The 21,793-nt window shown below is 43.7% G+C and overlaps 1 protein-coding gene across 3 annotated transcripts in view; it reads left to right on the plus strand.

Annotated features, from left to right (window-relative positions):
- Positions 1-21,793, plus strand: part of LOC140199991 (P2Y purinoceptor 3) — a 66,356-nt gene that overhangs the window by 33,206 nt on the left and 11,357 nt on the right. The window lies entirely within an intron of this gene.

Genomic DNA, 21,793 nt, shown 5'->3' on the forward strand with positions numbered 1-21,793 from the left:
TTGACGCTCAACCCGGCACGGATAGAAAGCGTGCTCTGGGGGTGGCCCGACTTGGATTTGAACTCGGGAGCCTTCGCTCCGGAGTCCGGTGCTGATGCCATTGTGCCACCAGCCAGCAACTCAGTGGTAACTTTATTCTTGGAATCCGGTGTGGTCTTCTGCTGCTATAGTCCACCCATTTCATGGTTTGATGTGCTTGCATTCCAAGATGCTCTTTTGCACACCACTGCTGTAATGCCTGCTTAGTTGAGTTACCATCTCCTTCCTGTCAGCTTGAACCAGTCCGGCCATTCTCCTCTGACCGCTCTTTTTGACAAGGTGTTTTCGCCCGCAGAACTGCTGCTCACTCAATGTTTTTTGTCTTTCATACCATTCTTTGTAAGCTTCAGGGACTGTTTTGTGTGAAAATTCCATAGACCAGCAGTCTCTGAGATACTCAAACCACCCCATCTGGCACCAATAATCATTCCACGGTTAAAGTCACTTAGATCACATTTCTTCCCCCATTCTGATGTTTGGTCTGAACAACAACTGAACCTCTTGACCACGTCTGCATGCTTTTATGCGTTGAGTTGCTGTCACATGATTGGCTGATCAGATATTTGCATTAACGAGCAGGTGTACAGGTGTATCTAATATAGTGGCTACTGAGTGTGTGTCTGATTGAAACTGAAGGAGGCAGGGTAAATGAAAAGCTTTTTCAAAGAGTTAGAATCAGAATCAGAATAAGTACATTGAGGTAGTATTGAAGGAAGATGGATTGAGTGAGTTCAGGTTTTCCCCTTTGCAGCAAAAGAGGATGAGAGGTGACTTGATAGATGGTGAGGCATAGATCAAGTGGACTGCCAAGGAAGTTGCCCTGGGGCAGAAAAGCCTAACACAAGAGGGCATAATTTTAGGGTGATTGGAGGAAAGTATAGGGGAATGTCAGAAATAAAGTTTTTTACAAAGGGAGTGGTGTGTGTGGAACAGCCTGTCAAGAGTGATGTTAGAAACAGATACAATAGGGGCACTTAAGAAATTCTTGGATGTGCACATGGATAATAGTAAAATGGAGGCCTATGCAAGACCATAAGACATAGGAGCAGAATTAGGCCATTCGGCCCATTAAGCCTTCTCCAACATTCCATCGTGGCAGATTTATTATCCCACTTAATTCCTTTCACTTGCCTTCTCCCCACAACCTTTGCCACTCTGACTAATCAGGAACCTATCAACCTCTGCTTTAAATGTATCCAATGACCTGACTTCCACAGCCATCGGTGACAATGAATTCCACAGAGTCACAACTCTCTGGTTAAAGAAATCCCTCCTCATCTCTGTTCTACGCGGGCACCCTACTATTCTGAAGCTGTGCCCTCTGGTTCTGGATTCCCTCACTATAAGAAACATCCTCTTCACATCTACTCTATCTGGGCCTTTTCATATTCACTGGGTTTCAATGAAATCCCCCCCTCATTCTTCTGAACTCCAGTGGGTACAAGCCCAGAGCCATCAAACACTCCTCAGATATTAACCTTTTCCTTCCCGGAATCATTCTCATGAACCTCCTCTGGACCCTCTCCAATGCCAGCACATCTTTTCGTAGATAAGAGGCCCAAAACTGTTCACAATACTCCAAGTGTGGTCTGACCAATGCCTTATAAAGCCTTGGCATCACGCTCTTGCTTTTATATTCTAGTCGTCTCGAAATACATGCTAACATTGCATTTGCCTTCTTCACCACCAACTCAACCTATAAGTTAACCTTTAGGATATCCTGCACAAGGACTCCCAAGTCCCTTTGCACCTCTGATTTTAGAATTTTCTCGCTGTTTAGAAAACAGTCTATGCCTTTATTCCTTCTACCAAAGTGCATGACCAGACACTTCCTAACAGTGTATTCCATCTGCCATTTCTTTGCCCATTTTCCTAACCCGTCTCAGTCCTTCTGCAGACTCCCTGCTTCCCCAACACTACCTGCCCCTCACCTCTCTGTAATATCTCCAAATTTGGCCACAAAGCCATCAATTCCATTATCCAAATTGTTGACAAGTTTCTCACTGTGTGATTCCTGATAAATGAAGCAGCTACATTTAACCCATCAAAGTTCGAAGTAAATTTATTATCAAAGTAATTAAATTTATTATCAAATGCCACCATATAAAATCCTGAGATTTATTTTCTCACAGGCATTCACAGTAAATACAAAGAAACACAATAGTATCAGTGAAAAACCCACAAAATAGTAATAGTAACACACATCAAAGTTGCTGGTGAATGCAGCAGGCCAGGCAGCATCTCTAGGAAGAGGTACAGTTGACGTTTCAGGCCGAGACCCTTTGTCAGGACTCATGTAATAGTAATAGTAGCTAAGTAATAAAGTTTGAGAGCATAATTTGTAGAGCCCTTGAAAGTGAGTTCATAGGTTGTGGAATCAGTTCAATTATCCTCTCTTGTTCAAGACCTGATGGGTGAGGGTTGAGGGTCCAGACACAGGGATCTTGCAGTTTCCCGTGTGGAAGAGATCTGAGTGCTTGTTGGAAACACAGGGGGTTCTGCAGGTTCTGGAAATCCACAGCAACACACTCAAAATGTTTTCTACTCAGAGAGTGGTTGGTGCGTGGAATGCACTGCCTGAGTCGGTGGTGGAGGCAGATACACTAGTGAAGTTTAAGAGGCTACTAGTTGGGTATATGGAGGAATTTAAGGTGGGGGCTTATATGGGAGGCAGGGTTTGAGGGTTGGCACAACATTGTGGGCCGAAGGGCCTGTACTGTGCTGTACTATTCTATGTTCTATGTTCTATTAAAATGCCGGAGGAACTCAGCAGGTCAGGAGAGGAATAAACAGTCAATGTTTCGGGTTGAGAACCTTCAACAGGACTGGAAAGGAAGGTTGTAGAAGGAAGGACAGGCAATTCAACTTCCTATTCTTATTCTAAATTGACTCCAGCTTCACTTGAACAGCTCCCAGGCAGACTTCACCTTCATGACTGCAGACTAAAATATTTTTTTTAAAAGTTGCTATAAATAGAGAGAATGTGAAAAGGGAGAATTGGACTCTATTTTTGTGAGAGAGCCGTGACTGTGGGAATGTGAGCAAATCAATTGTAGATCTAAGCAACCACATAGTTAGAAGCTCGGCCTTAAACGGAGAGACGCATTGATAATATTTACCAGCTTATTGACTCACATGACTGATCAACAAACCAATAAAACCCCTTGATGGCAAATCTACAGGGGCTGTTAGTTGCCCCTAGTTTGTGGGTGGGGGGGAGATTAATTTATGAGTAGTGAGGGGATTGAGCTGGACGTTCCTCGCTGAGCACACAAACATGTTCAGCACTCTGTTTATCAAAAATGTACAACACTACAGCACATTACAGGCCCTTCAGTGCACAATGTCACACTGACACTTTAACCAACTTTAAGAGCAATCTAACCCTTTCCTCTTGCACTTGCTTCCCAGGTGCCAGCGTCAGGGGTGTCTCAGATCAGGCCCACGGCATTTTAAAGGGGGAGCGTGAGCAGCCAGATGCCAGGGTACATTTTGGTACCAATGACACAGGTAGGAAAGGAGAGGATGTTCTGAAGAGAGAATATAAGGAGTGAGATAGAATGCTGAAAAGCAGGACCTCCAGGATAATACTCTCTCGATTGCTGCCTGTGCCAAGTGCCAGTGAGGGTAAGAATAGAATGATTTGGAGTATTGTGTGCAGTTTTGGTCTCCTAATCTGAGGAAAGACATTCTTGCCATAGAGGGAGTACAAAGAAGGTTCACCAGATTGATTCCTGGGATGGCAGGACTTTCATATGATGAAAGACTGGATCGACTAGGCTTATACTCTCTGGAATTTAGAAGATTGAGGGGGGATCTGATTGAAACATATAAAATTCTAAAGGGATTGGACAGGCTAGATGCAGGAAGATTGTTCCCGATGTTGGGGAATTTCAGAACGAGGGGTCACAGTTTGAGGATAAAGGGGAAGCCTTTTAGGACCGAAATGAGGAAAAACTTCTTCACACAGAGAGTGGTGAATCTGTGGAATTCTCTGCCACAGGAAACAGTTGAGGCCAGTTCATTGGTTATATTTAAGAGTGAGTTAGATATGGCCCTTGTGGCTAAAGAGATCAGGGGATATGGAGAGAAGGCAGGTACAGCGTTCTGAGTTGGATGATCAGTCATGATTGTACTGAATGGCAGTGCAGGCTCGAAGGGCCGAATGGCCTACTCCTGCATCTATTTTCTATGTTTCTATGTTTCTATGTTTCTATGAATGCATGACTGAGGAACTGGTGCAGGGGGCAGGGTTTCAGATTTCTGGATCACTGGGATCTCTTCTGGGGAAGGTTTGACCTGCCCAAAAAGGATGGGTTACACCTGAACCTGAGGGGGATCCAATATCCTTGAGGGCAGGTTGGCTAGAGCGGTTGGAAAGGGTTTAAACTGAATTATCAGGGGAACGGGAACCAAAGTGATCGGGCTGAGGATGGGGTAGTTCTTTTACCCCACAGGCAGTTTGTAGTGAGACTGTGGGGAAGGACAGGCAGATAACAGGTTAAATTGCAGTCAGCGGGATGTGTTGAAGCATAACGGGAGCAAAATTGAAAAGGGTGATGAATAAAAAACTGAAGGTGTTATATTTGAATGGACACAGTATAGAGAATAAGGTAAAAAATAAATTAAATCCTTAGAAAGAGGTGACATAGGATCCGAAGGTGATGAATCATTGTGGATAGAGCTAAGGAATGGCAAGTGTAAAAAGACCCTGATGGGAGTTATATACCTATCAGGATCTTTTTACACTAACAACTACTGGCTACTCTGAACAGTAGCCAGGATGTGGCTACAAATTATAACAGGACCTAGAAAAGGCTTGTCAAAAGGCCAATGTTACGATAGTCGCGGGGGATTTCTATACAGTTCTGCAGTAGACTGGGAGAATAACGTAGGCGCTGGATCCAAAGAGAGGAAATTTGTAGAATGCCTACAATATGCCTTTTTTAGAGCAGCTTGTGGTTGAGACCACTAGGGGAATGGCAATTCTGAAATGGGTATTGTGTTGTGTTGGTAGAACAGCAATGGTTGGAGTTTCTGGGGAAATTCGGAAAGCCTGGATGAGGCAACTGTGGCTGATGAGGGAGTCAAAGACAGTATAACAGGAAAAGAGAGGGCATATTAGAGGTCTGCTATTGACTGGTATTACAGGAAAGATTCTAGCATGGATTAAGCAGTGGCTAATTGACAGGACTGGGAATAAAGGGAGCCTTTTCAGGGGCTGCAGGTGACTAGTGGTGTTCCACAGGGTCTGTGTTGGGACTGATTCTTTTTTACATTACATGTCAATGATTTGGATGATGGAATTGATAGCTTTGTTGCAAAGTTTGCAGATAATACAAAGAATAATACGATCTTAGAAAGGATGCATTGAAACTGGAGAGGATTCAGAGGAGTTACACAAAAATAATTCCAGGATTGAATTGCTTGTCACATGAAGTGCGTTTGATGGCTCTGGGCCGGTATTCACTAGAATTCAGAAGAATAAGGGGTGACCTCATTAAAACCTATTAAATAGTGAAAGGCCTTGATAGAGTGGATGTGGAGGGGATGTTTCTATGGTGGGAGGGTCTAAGACTAGAGGACACAGCCTCAGAATCGAGGGTATTTTTTTAGAATGGAGATGAGGAGGAATTTCTTTATCCAGAGAGTGGTGAATCTGTGGAATTCTTCGCCACAGGCAGCTGTGGAGGCCAAGACTTCATGTGTATTTCAGGCAGGGGTTGATAGATTCTTGATTAGTTGGGGCATGAAGGGATACGGGGAGAAGGTAGGAGATTGGGACTGAGAGGGAGCTTGGGAGCACCCATGATGAAATGATGGAGCAGACTCGATAGGCCAAATGGCCTAATTCTGCTCCTATATCTTATGGTCTTATATAATATAGCAAAAATTAGTGGGAAGTTAGAGGATTGGGAAGCTTTTAAAAGTGAAAAGAAGGCAACTGAAGAAGCTGTAAGGAGAGAAAAGATGAACTATGGAGGCAATCTAGCCAATAATATTAAAGAGGATACAAAGGTTTTCTCAGATACATAAGGAGTAAAAGAGAAGGTAAGTGAATATCTGACTGCTGGAAAATTATGCTGGAGAGTTAGTAATGGGGCCTAGGAAATGGCAGGTTGAATAAACAGTCTCAGGCTTCCAGCCAGGGACAGATATTGATTACATCTTCATCAGGGAATGGCAGAGTTTGTTCTTGAAACACTGGTTATAGTCGATACCTGTACCCGGCTGGAAACCCGAAAAGAGTTTATTCGTCGTATACACCAGGAAAGCACTAGATCATGTTTAAATTTAATAAACCTTTTGCATCAGTCTTAACTGTGGAAGGCATGAGCAATGTGCCTGAAATTCGAGAGTGTCAGGGGGCTGAAGTGAGTGTAGTTGCTTTTCCTAATGAGAAGGTGCTCTGGAAGCTGAAAGGTCTGAAGGTGGATAAGTCACCTGAACCAAATGGACTACAACCCAGTGTTCTGAAACAGGTGGCTGAAGAGATTGTGGAGGCAATAGTAATGATCTCTCAAGAATCATCTGATTCTGGAATGGTTCTGGAAGACTGGACAATTGCAATTGTTACTCCACTTTTTAAGAAGTGAGGGAGGCAGAAGAAAGGAAATTATAGGCCAATTAGCTTAACCTCATTGGCTGGAAAAGTGTTGGAGTCCATTGTTAAGAATGAGGTTTTGGGTACTTGGAGACTAATGATAAAATAAGTCAAAGTCAGCATGGTTTCTGTAAAGGGAAATCTTGGCTGACAAATCTGAGTTCTTCAAGAAAGTAACAAGAAGGATAGACAAAGGAGAGGCAGTGGATGTCATTTATTTGGATTTTCAGAAGGCATTTGATAAGATGCCACACGTGAGGCTGCTTAACAAGATAAAATCCTATGGCGTTACAGGAAATATACTGGCGTGGATAGAGAAATTGTTGACAGGCAGCGAGTGGGAATAAAGGGGGCCTTTTCTGGTTGGCTGCCAGTGATTAGTGGTGTTCCTCAGGGGTCAGTATTGGGACCTCTACTTTTCATATTGTTTGTCAATGGTTTAGATAATGGAATTGATGGCTTTGTGGCAAAGTTTGCAGATGATACAAAGATAGGTGGAAGGGTAGGTAGTACTGAGGAAGCAATGCGATTGCAGCAGGACTTAGACAAATTAAGAGAATGGGCAAAAAAGTGGCAGATGGAATACAGTGCTGGGAAATGTATGATAACGAATTTTGGTAAAAGGAACAACAGTGTGGACTATTATCAAAATGGGGAGAAGGTTCAAACATCAGAGGTGCAGATGGACTTAGGAATCCTTGTGTAAGACTCCCAGAAGATTAATTTACACATTGAGTCTGTGGTAAAGAAGGCAAATGCAACTTTGGCATTTATTTCAAGGGGAGTAGAATATAAAAGCAAGGAGATAATACGGAGGCTTTATCAGACACTAGTGGCCGCACTTGGAGTATTGTCAATAGTTTTGGGCCCCGTATCTCAAAAAGGATGTATTGTCATTGGAGAGAGTCCAGAGGAGGTTCATGAGGATGATTCTGGGAATAAGAGGTTAACATATAAGCAGCGCTTGGCAGCTTTGGGCCTGTACTCACTGGAATTTGGAAGAATGCATGGGGATCTCATTGAAATCTACTGGAAGTTGAAGGGACTAGATAGGGTGGATGTGGAGAGGATGTTTCCTATGGTGGGGGTATCCAGAACTAAAGGGCACAGCCTCAAAATTGAGTACAGAGGTTCTCAACTGAAATTTAGAACAGAGGTAAGGTGGAATTTTTTTAGCCAGAGAGTGGTGAATCTGTGGAATGCTCTGCCACAGACTGCAGTGGAGGCCAAGTCTGTGGGTATATTTAAGGCGGAAGTTGACAGTTTCCTGATTGGTTGGGGCATCGATGGATACGGCGAGAAGGCTGGTGTATGGGGTTGAGTGGGATCTGGGATCAGCCATGATGGAATGGTGGAGCAGACTTGATGGGCTGAATGGCCTAATTCTGCTCCTATGTTTAATAACTTCCTGAACTTTTAATGCATTAAGGTGCTATCTCTTAGTAGAGCAACTGATTAATTAAAAAATTGATTATGATTGAATACAGGATAGATTAGATGGAGGTTTAATCTTCATTCTTTTACTACAGAAGGATATTAGACTTTACACAATCCAACGTTCCTCTCCGCTGTCTCCAACACCAATTTAATACCCATCAATCAAACTGAATATTTATCATTGCAAATATTTGTGTGATTAATTTTCCTATTTGAATATTCCTACATGAAATTCATCATCTTTCAGTCTCCCCTTTCATGGTAACTCTACCATGGAAAGCATTCTAACTGGCCTCGTCGCTGTCCGTTCTGGGGGGAGGTATGGTGGACTACTGCGCAGGATTGAAAGGAACCGCAGGAATTTGTAAACTTAGTCAGCTACATCATTTGCACAAGCTTCCAGAGTATCCAGGACATCTTCAAAGAGTGATACCTCAAAAAGGTGGCACCCATTACTAAGGACCCCCATTACCTTCTCTCACTGTTACCATCAGGAAGGAGGCACAGAAGCCTGAAGGCACACACGCAGTGATTCAGGATCAGCTTCTTCCCCTCTGCCATCGGACCTCTGAATAGACAACAAACACATGAACACTACATCAATACTTTTTTGTTTCTATTTTTGCACTGATTATCTAATTTAACTACTTAATAGAGATTTAAACTTCATGTAATTCACTGTTTTTTCTCTTACTATTTGTTGCAATATACTGCTACTGCAAAGACAACAAATTTCCAGGATTGAATTGCTTGTCATATGAAGAGCGTTTGATGACTCTGGGCCTGTATTCACTGGCATTCAGAAGAATGAGGGGTGACCTAATTGAAACTTTTCGAATGGTGAAAGGCCTTGATAGAGTGGATGTGGAGAGGATGTTTCTATGGTGGGAAAGTCTAAGACCAGAGGACACAGCCTCAGAATAGAGGGACGTCTTTTTTAGAATGGAGATGAGGAGGAATTTCCTTATCCAGAGAGTGGTGAATCTGTGGAATTCTTTGCCACAGGCAGCTGTGGAGGCCAAGTCTTTATGTATATTTAAGACAGAGGTTGATAGATTCCTGATTAGTTGGGGCATGAAGGGATATACGGAGGAGGCAGGAGTTTGGGGCTGAGGGGGAAATTGGGATGACCCATGATGAAATGATTGAGCAGACTTGATGGGTCAAATAGCGCAATTCTGGTCCTATATGTTATGGACATATGCCGGTGATATTAAACCTGATTCTAATTCCTTGGGATTTGGGCAAGGACAGTGTTAATTAGCCCATCCCTAACTTCCCTTTGAGAAGCCCCTCCTTGAACCTCTGCGGTCCTCAGAACATAGAACATAGCACAGGAGCAGGCCCTTCATTCCATAACGCTGTGCTGATTCAATTAAATGGCTAGCTCAACTAATCCCTTCTGCCTGTATCATGTTCGTATCCTTCCATTTTCCTCACAGTCAAGCGCCTATCTAACTGTCTCTTAAAAGCTTTTAACGTGTCTGCCTCTACTGCCACCCCTGGCAGCTCATCCAGGCACCCTCCACTCTCTCTGTAAAAAAAAATCTTGCCTCTCATATCTTCCTTGAAGTGACCCCCTCTCACCTTAAATGCATGTAGACATTTCAACCCTGGGAAAAAGATGCTGTCTGTTTACTCTGTCAATTCCTCTCATAACCTCTCTCTGATCTCCTCTCTGCCTCAGCGGCTCCAGCGAAAACAACCAAACTACGGGGATTGAATTTAAGAGCTGGGGGGTTATGCTGCAACTTTACAGGGTACCGGTGAGGCTGCACCTGGTGTACTGCGTGCAGTTCTGGTATCCTTACTTGAAGAAGGATTTACTGGCTTTGGAGACGGTGCAGAGGAGGTTCAGCAGGCTGATTCCAGAGATAAGGGGGTTATACTAGGAGGAGGGATTAAGTCGCCTGGGACTATACTCTCTGGAGTTCAGAAGAATGAGAGGGGATCTTATGGAAAAATACAACATTTTGAAAGGGAGGGATAGATAAGATAGAGGCAAGAAAGTGGTTTCCACTGGTAGGTGAGACTAGAACTAGGGGACATAGCCTCAAGATTCGAAGGAGTAGATTTAGGATGAAGATAGAAAGGAACTGTTTTTTCTTGAGAGTCGAGAACCTGTGGAATTCTCTGCCCAATGAAACAGCGGAGGCTACATCAGTAAGTATATTTAAGACAAGGTTGGATAGGTTTTAGCATAGTAGGGGAATTAAGGATTATGGGGAAAAGGCAGATGGGTGGAGATGAGTCCATGGCCAGATCAGCTCTAAGCTTATTGAATGGGGGAGCAGGCTCAATGGGCCAGATGACCTACTCCTGCTCCTATTTCTTATGTTCTTATGTTACCTCCTTCCACAAAAACCAGGATTTCCTGGTAGCTGGCCATTTAAAATCCTATCTCCATTCCTATTCTAACATGTCGGTTCATAGCCTCCTCTCCTGCCACGATGAGCTACCCTCAGGTTGGAAGAGCAACCCTTCATATTCCATCTGGGTAGCATCCAACCTGATGGCATGAACATCAATATCTCTAATTTCCAGTAATTTTATCCCCCTCCCCCTTCCCTATTCTCCCGTTCCCCACTCTGGCCACTCTCTTACCCCTTTCCTCCCCCTCACCTGCCTATCACCTCTCTCTGGTGCTTCTCCACCATTCCTTACCCCCATGGTGCTCTGTCTCCCATCAGATTCCTTCTTCTCCAGCTCTTTTTCTTTTCCACTGATCACTTTCCAGCATCTTGCTTCATCTCCCTCCCCCACCCACCTGGCTTCACCTATCACTCTCTAGCTTTGTCCTCCCCCCCTTAATCTTCTTACTCTGGCTTCTGCCCCCTTCCTTTCCAGTCCCAATGAAGAGTCTTGGCCTGAGAAGTCGACTGTTTACTCATATCCATAGATGCTGCCCGAGCTGCTGAGATCCTCCAGCATTTTGTATGTGTTACTGTGGTCTATACAGGCAGCCCCTTGGGTCTGAAGATGGGTTGACTTTCCTCCTCTCCAATTCTGTGGAGTCTAAGCTGACAAACCATTGTAGCTATCAGTGTAACAGGAAAACAGATTATTATCTGAATGGTGGCTGATTAGGAAAAGGGGAGGTGCAACGAGACCTGGATGTCATTATACACCAGTCATTGAAAGTGGGCATGCAGCTACAGCAGGCGGTGAAAAAGACGAATGGTATACTGGCATTTATAGCAAGAGGATTCGAGTACAGGAGCAGGGAGGTACTACTGCAGTTGTACAAGGCCTTGGTGAGACCACACCTGGAGTATTGTGTGCAGTTTTGGTCCCCTAATCTGAGGAAGGACATTCTTGCCATAGAGGGAGTACAAAGAAGGTTCACCAGATTGATTTCTGGGATGGCAGGACTTTCATATGATGAAAGACTGGATCGACTAGGCTTATACTCTCTGGAATTTAGAAGATTGAAGGGGGATCTTATTGAAACGTATAAAGTTCTAAAGAGATTGGACAGGCCAGATGTAGGAAGATTGTTCCCGATGTTGGGGAAGTCCAGAACGAGGGGTCACAGTTTGAGGTTAAAGGGGAAGCCTTTTAGGACCGAGATTAGGAAAAACTTCTTCACACAGAGAGTGGTGAATCTGTGGAATTCTCTGCCACAGAAACAGTTGAGGCCAGTTCATTGGCTATATTTAAGAGGGAGTTAGATATGGCCCTTGTGGCTAAAGGGATCAGCGGGTATGGAGAGAAGGCAGGTTACAGGGTTCTGAGTTGGATGATCAGCCATGATCATACTGAATGGCGGTGCAGGCTCGAAGGGCCGAATGGCCTACTCCTGCACCTATTTTCTATGTTTCTATGTGATGTTATTACAGCACCAATGACCACGGTTCCTTTCCACTGTTACCTGTAGGGAGTTTGTACATTTTTACCACAACCATGTGGGTTGAGTACAGGACTTGTGATGTCATATTAAAGTTCTATAAGATGCTAGTGAGGCCTAATTCGGAGTACTGTGTGCAGATCTGGTAACCTATCGACAGAAAAGATATCAATAGATTGAAAAAGCACAAAGTTATAGGGAGAGGTTGATAGGTTAGGACATTATTCCCTGGAGTATAGGAGAATGAGAGGAGATTTAATAGAGGTATACAAAATCATGAGAGTATAGGTAAGTTAAATACAAGCAGGCTTTTCCTATTGAGGCTGGGCGAGATTAGAACTAGGGGTCATGGGTTAAGGGTGAAAGGTGAAGTATTTAAGGGGAAGCTGAGAGGAAACCTTCTGTGATAGTCCAACAGTGTAAGTTTCACAGCCGTTTCAGGAAGCCAGGTCCGTCTGTGGCCAATTTTGTGGCCGAACTTTGGCAGCTGTTGGAGCATTGTGATTTTGGAGCGGTGTTGGAAGACATGCTCCGTGATAGATTGGTGTGCGGTATTAATAATGACGGCATACAACGCCGCCTGTTAGGGGAAACCCCACCATTGACTTTCAAGAAAGCCTTAGAGATTGCCCAAGGCATGGAGATGGCTGCTACTAATGTCAAAGATATCCAGAAAGGACATGGGGGTCGCAGTTGGTGGCAGTGCACCAAGTCAGGAGGGAGACTGGTAAACAGGCAAAGCGGGTGGAATGTTTCAGGTGTGGAGGGACGCACTATGCAAATGATTGCAAATTCAAATACACTGTCTGCCATGCTTGTAGCAAAAAGGGGCATTTAGCTAAAAAGTGCAGAAGTTCAAAGGGTAAGATTAAGCCTGGGCAGGGGAAAGCTCAACAGGCTCAGGCAGCCACACACCATCTAGAAGAAACAGATGAAGAGGCAGCGTGTGCCTGCAACATGTTTGCAGTGGAAACAGATGAGGAACAACCTGAACCATATTATGCCACAGGGGAAAGGACATTAAGTTTGAGATTGATTCGGGGGCTACTGTATCGGTCATTAGCGAGGAGACCTATCAGGAGGACATGGGGGTCCAACCTACTTCCTATTAAACTGTCAAAGCTCAAACTCAGGCAAGTGTTTGCAGTCCAGGGGTTGCCTGACAGTCTGGTCACTGATAATGGCCTGACGTTCACCAGTGAGCTGTTCAGTGAATTCACGCAGCAGAATGGCATTCATCACATTCGGATGGCCCCTTTCCACCCAGCCTCCAATGGTTTGGCTGAGTGGGCTGTTCGCTCAGGCCTGAAGCGGATGATAGAGGACTCTCTTAGCATTCAGCTTTCATATTTCCTGTTTAAATACCACCTCACGCCACAGACTACAACTGCCTGCACTCCAGCAGAGATGCTGACGGGGTGTAGGCCCAAGTCAAGATTGGACCTGCTGCGCCCGGACATGAAGGCAAAAGTGGAGAGAAAGCAGGAAAAGCAGAAGGAGGGACATGATCAACATGTGCGAGAGAGGCAGTTAAAACTGGATGACAATGTCTATGTGAGAGACAATCAGCAATGGCTGCCTGGTGTTATTCTTAAGCAGAGTGGTCTCGTCTCCTATGTTGTTATGCTGACTGATGGGTGTGGTTTCCGTAGACATCAGGACCATGTGCGCCTGCGTCATGATACCGGCTCAGAGGCAGACAGTTCCATGGAGTTTCCATTTGTGAGACAGACCACAGTGGAAGCATGTCCACCAGTGACTTTGACAGAGGGCGAGATGCTGGCAGGAACCCCTGAAGAGGACGGACATTCTCTCACACAGACACACAGACCCCTCTCATGCCCCCAGCACCAGACCCACCCAAAACACCATCACCAGCTGGGTCACTGGGGGTAGTGCGCAGATCACAGCGCACCCGTAAACCTCCTGACAGACTGAATCTTTGACGGAACAGTTTTTTTTTGTTGTTGTTAGATTGAATATTGAATCTGTCATGTTTTCCAGATGTTTTGTACTGATAAACTGTTGCTGAGATACTAGTATAAGTTTTCAGGGGTACGCAAGTTAATAATACAACATATTTCCTAGTTTTTTTACATTTGGGGAATGTTGGATTTTAAAGGGGGAGGAGTGTTGTGAGCATTATTAAAAGTAAGTTAATACTAATTAGGATAATGGGGGGGGTGGTTTCACTTCCGTTCTTTTTACTTCCAGTGTGCTTTGTATAAAGTGTTCCTACCATACCGTACGGGTTGAGAAAGCCTCTATATGTTCATAACAGTTTGACGTTCGAGATAGAGTTGTTCCTTTGGTCATGAAGTTGTCGAGTGTGCCTTTTTCAAGGAAGAAGTTGCCACAGTAGTGCTCTATGAGTCTATGAGCAACTGCAACGTTATCGTTAACACAACAACCAGTATTGATGATTGAAGTCACTGCCGCCCAATCGGACTAGCACATAATAATGGTACCTTTGCAAACACTCCCATGAAAGGGTTAGTGTTGAAGTCTCAATGAAATAAAGAAATCAATTTCTTTAGCCAGAGGTTAGTGAATCTGTGGAATTCATTGCCACAGTCGGCTGTGGAGTCTAAATCATTGGGTATATTTAAAGAGATGGTTCATAGGTTCTTGATTAGTGAGGGTGTCAAAGGTTATAGGGGGAAGGCAGATAAATGGGGTAGAGAGGGCAGCACCAAGATCAGGAACAGTTATTACCCCTCAACCATCAGGTTCCTGAATCAGTGTGGATAACTTCACTCACCTCAACACTGAACTGATTTCACAACCTAAGGACTCACTTGCAAAAGATTCTACAACTGATGTTTTCATTGATATTTTCCATTTATTTATTAATTTTATTTTTGTATTTGTGCAATTTGTTGTCTTTTGCACATTGGTTGTTTGTTTGTAGTTTGTCGTTAATTCTTGTGTTCTTTGTACTTACTACAAATGCTGGCAAGAAAATGAATCCCAGGGTTGTATGCGGTGACTTTGATAGTAACTTTACTTTGAATGTTGAAATTAGCCATGAAGGAATGGCAGAGCAGACTTAATGGGCCAAAGGGCCAAATTCTGCTCCTTTATCTCATGGTCTTACGGACTGCGGGGAGCTGTGTCATCACCGATAACTCGATGACATCAAGGTGACTGGAGTCACAAAGTCTCCACAATGTTAAAATCTCCCAAACACGCTTGGTTGAGTAAGGTACATTTTGTAAAGGGTGCTTTGGATATTAAAGAATTTATTTCAGAAAGTTCTTGGCAGTCAAGGATAAGTTTTCAAACAAGCTGGATTGTGACCATTTGTGAAAGGTTCAACTGTGCCGACAGTATGAAAAATATGTGTGTAATCCAAATAGTGTGCATCTTGTAAGGAGGTGATCTGCCTGCCAATTCTCTTCTTTCTTGTTGCTCCAGGGCTTAACAGCTACAGAGCACCGATTCCCACAGCCCATCCAGACGCCCCCAGAATGGTTTACTAATGATTGATCCCGCGGGAGTCAGGCAAATCAGTAAGACATTTAAGTGGGATATGGGAAGTGGCAGTAATGTTTCGAACAGATCCCCTCTAAATCACTCACGCTAACTTTGAATCAGAACCTGACCCACCTTTATTACTACCTAAACACGAGGAGTTCTGCAGATGCTGGAAATTCAAGCAACGCACATCAAAGTTGCTGGTGAACGCAGCAGGCCAGGCAGCATCTCTAAGAAGAGGTACAGTCGACGTTTCAGGTCTCGGCCCGCAACATCAACTGTACCTCTTCCTAGAGATGCTGCCTGGCCTGCTGCGTTCACCAGCAACTTTGATGTGTGTTGCTTTATTACCACCTTATTTGTCGCGAAATTTGATGTTTTGTGGCAGCACTACAAAACAGAGGTATAAAATTACTGCAAACTACACAATAAATGAACAGTACAAAAGGAATAGGGAGGTAGTGTTCATGGACCATTCAAAAATCTGACCATTGAAGGGCAGATACTTGATTCATTTATTGAGATAAAGCACTTCCAGCCCTTCGAGCCATACTGCCCAGCAATCCCCCGATTTAATCACGGGACAATTTACAATGACCAATTAACCTACCAACCAGTACATCTATGGACTGTGAGAGGAAACCAGAGCACCCAGAGGAAACACATGTGGTCACGGAGAGAACATACAAGCTCCCTCTAGGCAGTGGCGGGAATTGAACCCTGGATGCCTGCACTGTAAAGTGTTGTGCTGACCACTACGCTACGTGAACTATTCCTGAATCGCTGAGCGTGTGCTTTCAGGCTCCTTTGCCGCCTCCCTGATGGTAGTAAGGAGAAGAAGGTGTGTTGGTCCTTAAGGATGGCTGCAGACTTCTTGAGGCATCAGTTCTTGATGATGTCCTTGGCGTGAGTCTACAACCCTCTGTAGGCTCTCGTGATCCAGGGCATTGAGGCCTCCTCACCAGGCTGTGATGCCATCAATCAGACTGATCTTCTCCATACATCTATAGAACATAGAACTGTAGGGCACAGGGCAGGCCCACCAGCCAATGATGTTGTGCTGACCTTTTAACCTACTCTAAGATCGATCTAACCTTTCCCTTCCATATAGCCCTCCATTTTTCTTTCATCTATGTTGCCTGTCTAAGAGTCTCTTAAATGTCCCTAATGTATCTGCCTCTAGCATCACCCCGGTTCTTCAGAACACAACAAGCAACGAGGGAACTGCAGAGAACCGAGCACTGTTCCTCCCTCCCTGATGTACGTATAACAGGCCTCTAACCCCAGGACAGGCCATCTTCTTCTGCTAACCGTGACACTACGATGGCGCCCCACGGCCTGATACTGCTTCCCTCTGTGTGGATTTCTGCCCGACCTGCAGCGCGTTTTGGCTGGGAAGCACTTTGACACATCCTGATTTACGTTGCATCGGAGAGGACTGACTGACTGACTGACACACTGACACCGATGGCTGCACCCTTTTGTAACTTTAAAGCATTAAGCCAATTCAAAGGAAAGCCAGAGAGATGAGAGATGGGAGCCTTCACTGAGTTTTTGACTTAAACCGAGGTGCTCACGTATCACATGGGTCACATGGTAGTGTGATGACGTATGCAATTCAACTATTTATACATGTAACCCACATTGAATTATTTAAACAAACAATAAAGTTTAATCAAACAATATATTTACAAGGTTACTCAAATATTACTGAAATATTAAATATGCAGCACTTGGGTTTGTAAATCTCTGAGTCCACTAGGAAAATCAGGGCTCAGTGTCTGTGAGCCCGCAGGTTGCTGGAGGCAGAAGAAGGTGCACGTGGACGTGCAGCAGGGAGAGAGGAACGGCATTTGGTTCTCTGTAGTTGCCTTGTTGCTCGTTGTGTTCTGTATTGTTCCGAAGAACATTCTGAGCACGCTGTGTTGGTGCCAGAATATGTGGTGACACTTGCGGCTTCCCCTAACACATCCTTACGTTGTGTCGGTTGCAAACGACACATTTCGCTGTACATTTCCATGTACACAGGATAAATAAATCTGAATCTAAATCTTAATTTAAAGCTACCTTTCAGAATCAGGTTTAATATCAAAAGTTCAAAGTAAATTTATTATCAAAGTACACATATGTCATCGTATACAACCCTGAGATTCATTTTCTTTTGGATTTCTCAATAAATCCATAATAGAATAAGAACATAATAGAATCAATGAAAGTCTGCACCAACTTGAGCATCCTGTCACTGACAAATGTCGTGAAATTTGTTGTTTGGCAGCAGCAGTACATTGCAATTCATAATAATAACAAAAATTATAAATACAATAATAAATATATTTTAAAAAATTAAACAAATAGTGCAAAAAGAGAACAAAAAAGATAGCTCATGGGTTCATGGTCCATTCAGAAATCTGATGGTGGAGGGGAAGAAGCTATTCCTGAAATGTTGAGTGTGCAGGTTCCTGTGCCTCCAATGAGAGGAGGAAAGCACTTGCTCTAAATCCTCCCGAGTTGGGAATTGGTCAGACTTTGGAGAGATGTCAATAACAGATATCAATAACAATAACAGGCCATTTGGCCCATTGCCCAATGGTTGGAACCTAGCCCTCTGAAGCAGTGAGGTAATGCTAACTGCTGTGGCGCCTTGTTGAATAATATTGCTGATGAGTTCATTGGATACTTTATGAGTATCTACATCCTGTATATATCCAAGTTATTGCTACTCTGTCTGTTTATACGGTTTGAAAGAAGATAAAAACATAGAGAGTTTGAAAAGTGAGTCGTCAATCTTATGCTGTTAGATTCACGAAGATCAAACGTACTTATACACACTTAATGGGATTCAGGTTAAATAAACTGTTGAAGTTATTGAAAAAGTTCCAAGATCAGCTCCACTCACACAGGCACTTCCCATCCTGAGCAACACACACACACACAAAACTCAGCAGGTCAGGCAGCATCTGTGGAAAAGAGTAAACAGTCGACATTTCAGGCTGAGACCCTTCATCAGGACCGGAAAGGAAGAAGAGAAATCAGAATTAGAAGTTGGGGGGTGAGGAGGAAGGAGCGCAAGGTGGTGGGTGATAGGTGAAACTGGGAGAGGGTAAAGAGCTGGGAAGTTGAATGATGAAAGAGGGCTGGAGAAAGGGGAATCTGATAGCAGACCATGGAAGAAAGGGAAGGAGCAGAACCAGAGGGAGATGATGGGCAGGTAAAAAGAGAAGCTGTGAGAGGGAAACAAGAATGAGGAATAGTGAAGGAAAGGAAGGGGAGTAATTACTGGAAGTTAGAGAAGTCAATGTTCATGCCATCAGGTTGGAGGCTACCCAGATGGAATATAAGATGTTGCTCCTCCAACCTGAGTATTTCCTCATCCTAGCAGTAGAGGTCAGCTGAGAAGATCATCGGGGTCTCTCTTCCCGCTATTACAGACATTTACACCACACGCTGCACCTGCAAAGCTAACAGCATTGTGAAGGACCTCACGCACCCCTCACACAAACTCTTCTCCCTCCTGCCATCTGGCAAAAGGTACTGAAACATTCGGGCTCTCACAACCAGACTGTGCAACAGTTTTTTCCCCCAAGCCATCAGACTCCTCAATACTCAGAGCCTAGACTGACATCTACATCACTAATTATTATATTGTAATTTGTCCTCTACTGTGCCTATTGTTTATTAATTATTGTACTGCCCTGCACTGTTTTGTGCACTTTATGTAGTCCTGTGCAGGTCTGTAATCTAGTGCAGTTTTTATGTTGTTTTATGTAGTCTAGTGTAGCCTCATGCTGTCTCACATAGTCTAGTGTAGTTTTGTGTTGTTTCCTGTAGCACCGGGGTCCTGGAGGAACATTGTTTCGTTTTTACTGTGTACTGTACCAGCAGCTTATAGTTGAAATGACAATAAACTTGACTTGACTAGAAGAGAGCATGTTGGAATGGGATTGGATGGGAGAATGAAATCCCACTCTTCTTAAGTGGGAGGATGAACAGACTGAAGTTGTGGTCCTTGTAGGACATGGGTAGGATGAGTGATGAGGTTCTGCATAGGGAGTTCAGGGAATATGGTACTAAGTTAAAGGTCAGGACCTCCAGAGTTGTGATCTCAGGATTGCTACCTGTGCCATGTGCTAGTGAAGCTAGAAGTAGGAAGATCAGACAGTTTAATACGTAGCTAAGGAGGGAAGGCATAAGATTTTTGGATCATTGGGCTCTCTTCCAGGGAAGGTGGGACCTGTACAGAAGGGACGGTTTGCACCTGAACTGGAGAGAGACTAATATCCGAGCGGGAAGGTTTGTCAATGCTGCACTGTGGGGTTTAAACTAGAGTTGCAGGGGGATGGGAACCAGAGAGCCAGAACAGTTAGTGGAGAGGTTGTGGAGGCAAACATTGACAAGACCTCAGACAAAGTCAACATTCAAAAGGTTGACCATGGTGTGACTAGTGTCCAGAGCTGCGTATGTTTCAATGCAAGAAGAGTTGGAGGAAAGGCAGATAATAGTGCTGAAGATGAGGAGACAGTCAGGATGTCAGAGGGGCCGGTGTTGCTCTGTTGGTAAAAAATGAAATTAAGTCATTAGAAAGAGGTGACATAGGGTCAGAAGGTATTGATCATTGTGGATAGAGCTAAGGAACTGCAAAAAAAAAACCCTGATGAGAGTTGTTTTCAAACCCCCAAACAGTAGTAAAGATATGGCATACAAATTAGAAAATTAGAGATAGAAAATGCATGCCTAAAAGACAATGTTACTATAGTCATGGGGGAAGATTGGGAAAATCAGGTTGGTGCTGGATACCAGTAGGGGAAATTTCTAGACTGCCTACGAGATGACTTTTTAGAGCAGCTTGGGGCTGACCCCACCAGGGGATCAGCTATTCTGGATTGGGTGTTGTGCAAAGAACCGGAATTGATTTAAGAACTTAAGGTAAAAGAACCCTTAGGAGAAAGTGATCATGATATGGTCGAATTCACCCTGAAATTTGAGAAGGAGAAGCTAAGTTCAGATGTATCAGCATTACAGTGGAGTAAAGGGAATTACAGAGGCGTGAGAGAGGAGTTGGCCAGAATTGATTCCAAAAGAACACTGGCAGGGATGACAGCAGAGCAGCAATTGCTGGAATTTCTGGAAGCAATTTGGAGGGCACAGGATATATAAAGAGGAAAAAGTATTCTAAAGGCAAGATGACACAACTGTGGAGAACAAGAGAAGTCAAAGCCAATATGAAAGGCACAGAGAGCAAAGATTAGTGGGAAGTTAGAGCATTGGGAAGCTTTTAAAATCCAACAGAAGACATCTAAAAAAGTCATTAAGAAGGTAAAGATGGAATACAAAAGTAAGCTCCCCAATATATTGAAGAGGATACAAAAAGTTTCTTCAAATACATGAAGTATAAAAGGGATATCAAACCACTGGAAAACAATGCTAGAGAAATAATATCTTAGAAAGGATGTGCTGAAACTGGAGAGAATTCAAAGGATGTCCACGAAAATAATTCCAGGATTGAATGGCTTGTCATATGAAGAGTGTTTGATGTCTCCTGGCCTCTACTCACTAGAATTCAGAAGAATGAGGGGTGACCTTATTGAAACCTATCAAATGATGAAAGGCTTTGATAGGGTGGATGTGAAGGGGATGTTTCCTATGGTGAGAGAGTCTAAGACAAGAGAACACAGCCTCAGAATAGAGGGGTGTCCTTTAAGAACAGAGGTGAGGAATTTTTTTAGCCAGAGGGAGTGAATCTGTGGAATTCTTTGCTGCACGTGGCTGTAGAGGCCAAGTCTTTATGTATATTTAAGGTAGAGGTTCATAGATTCTTGATTGGTCAGGGCTTGAAGGTATACTGGGAGAAGGCAGCAGATTAGAGCTGAGAGGAAAATTGTATCAACCATGATGAAATGATGGAGAAGATTTGGTGGGCCAAATGACCAAATACTGCTCCTATGTGTTATGGTTTTGTGATCTCAATTTTTTTTTGTGGCAGACGGAGTGAATGTGCTCAATGAAGCAATCTCCCAATCTACGTCATGTCGCACATAATGTTCTCTCTAACTTGTAATGACTAGTGTGTGCAAAAATCTTTTGCTGTTCAGTTTTTTGCACAGTGACATGTCAGCACTGAATTTTATGTATAGAAGTATTCATTTTAACTGACAACAAGAACTGTGATCTCCTCTGGGTTTGATTGTTTTCACTCTTGTTCATCTGCACTTTCACAAAACATATGAACATATGTAGCAGGTAATAAAGGATTTTCTCGCCAGAGCTCTTGCACACCATCCATATGTGATTTGCTTGCTAAATGACGCTTTAAAAAGTTAAGTTTCCAAATATCACTCCTCTTCTTTCCACTTAAAAATTCTCCAGCAACTTTTGCATCATGACAATACACA

The sequence above is a fragment of the Mobula birostris genome, chromosome 7, assembly GCF_030028105.1.
Source record: "Mobula birostris isolate sMobBir1 chromosome 7, sMobBir1.hap1, whole genome shotgun sequence".
Lineage (NCBI taxonomy): Eukaryota > Metazoa > Chordata > Chondrichthyes > Myliobatiformes > Myliobatidae > Mobula > Mobula birostris.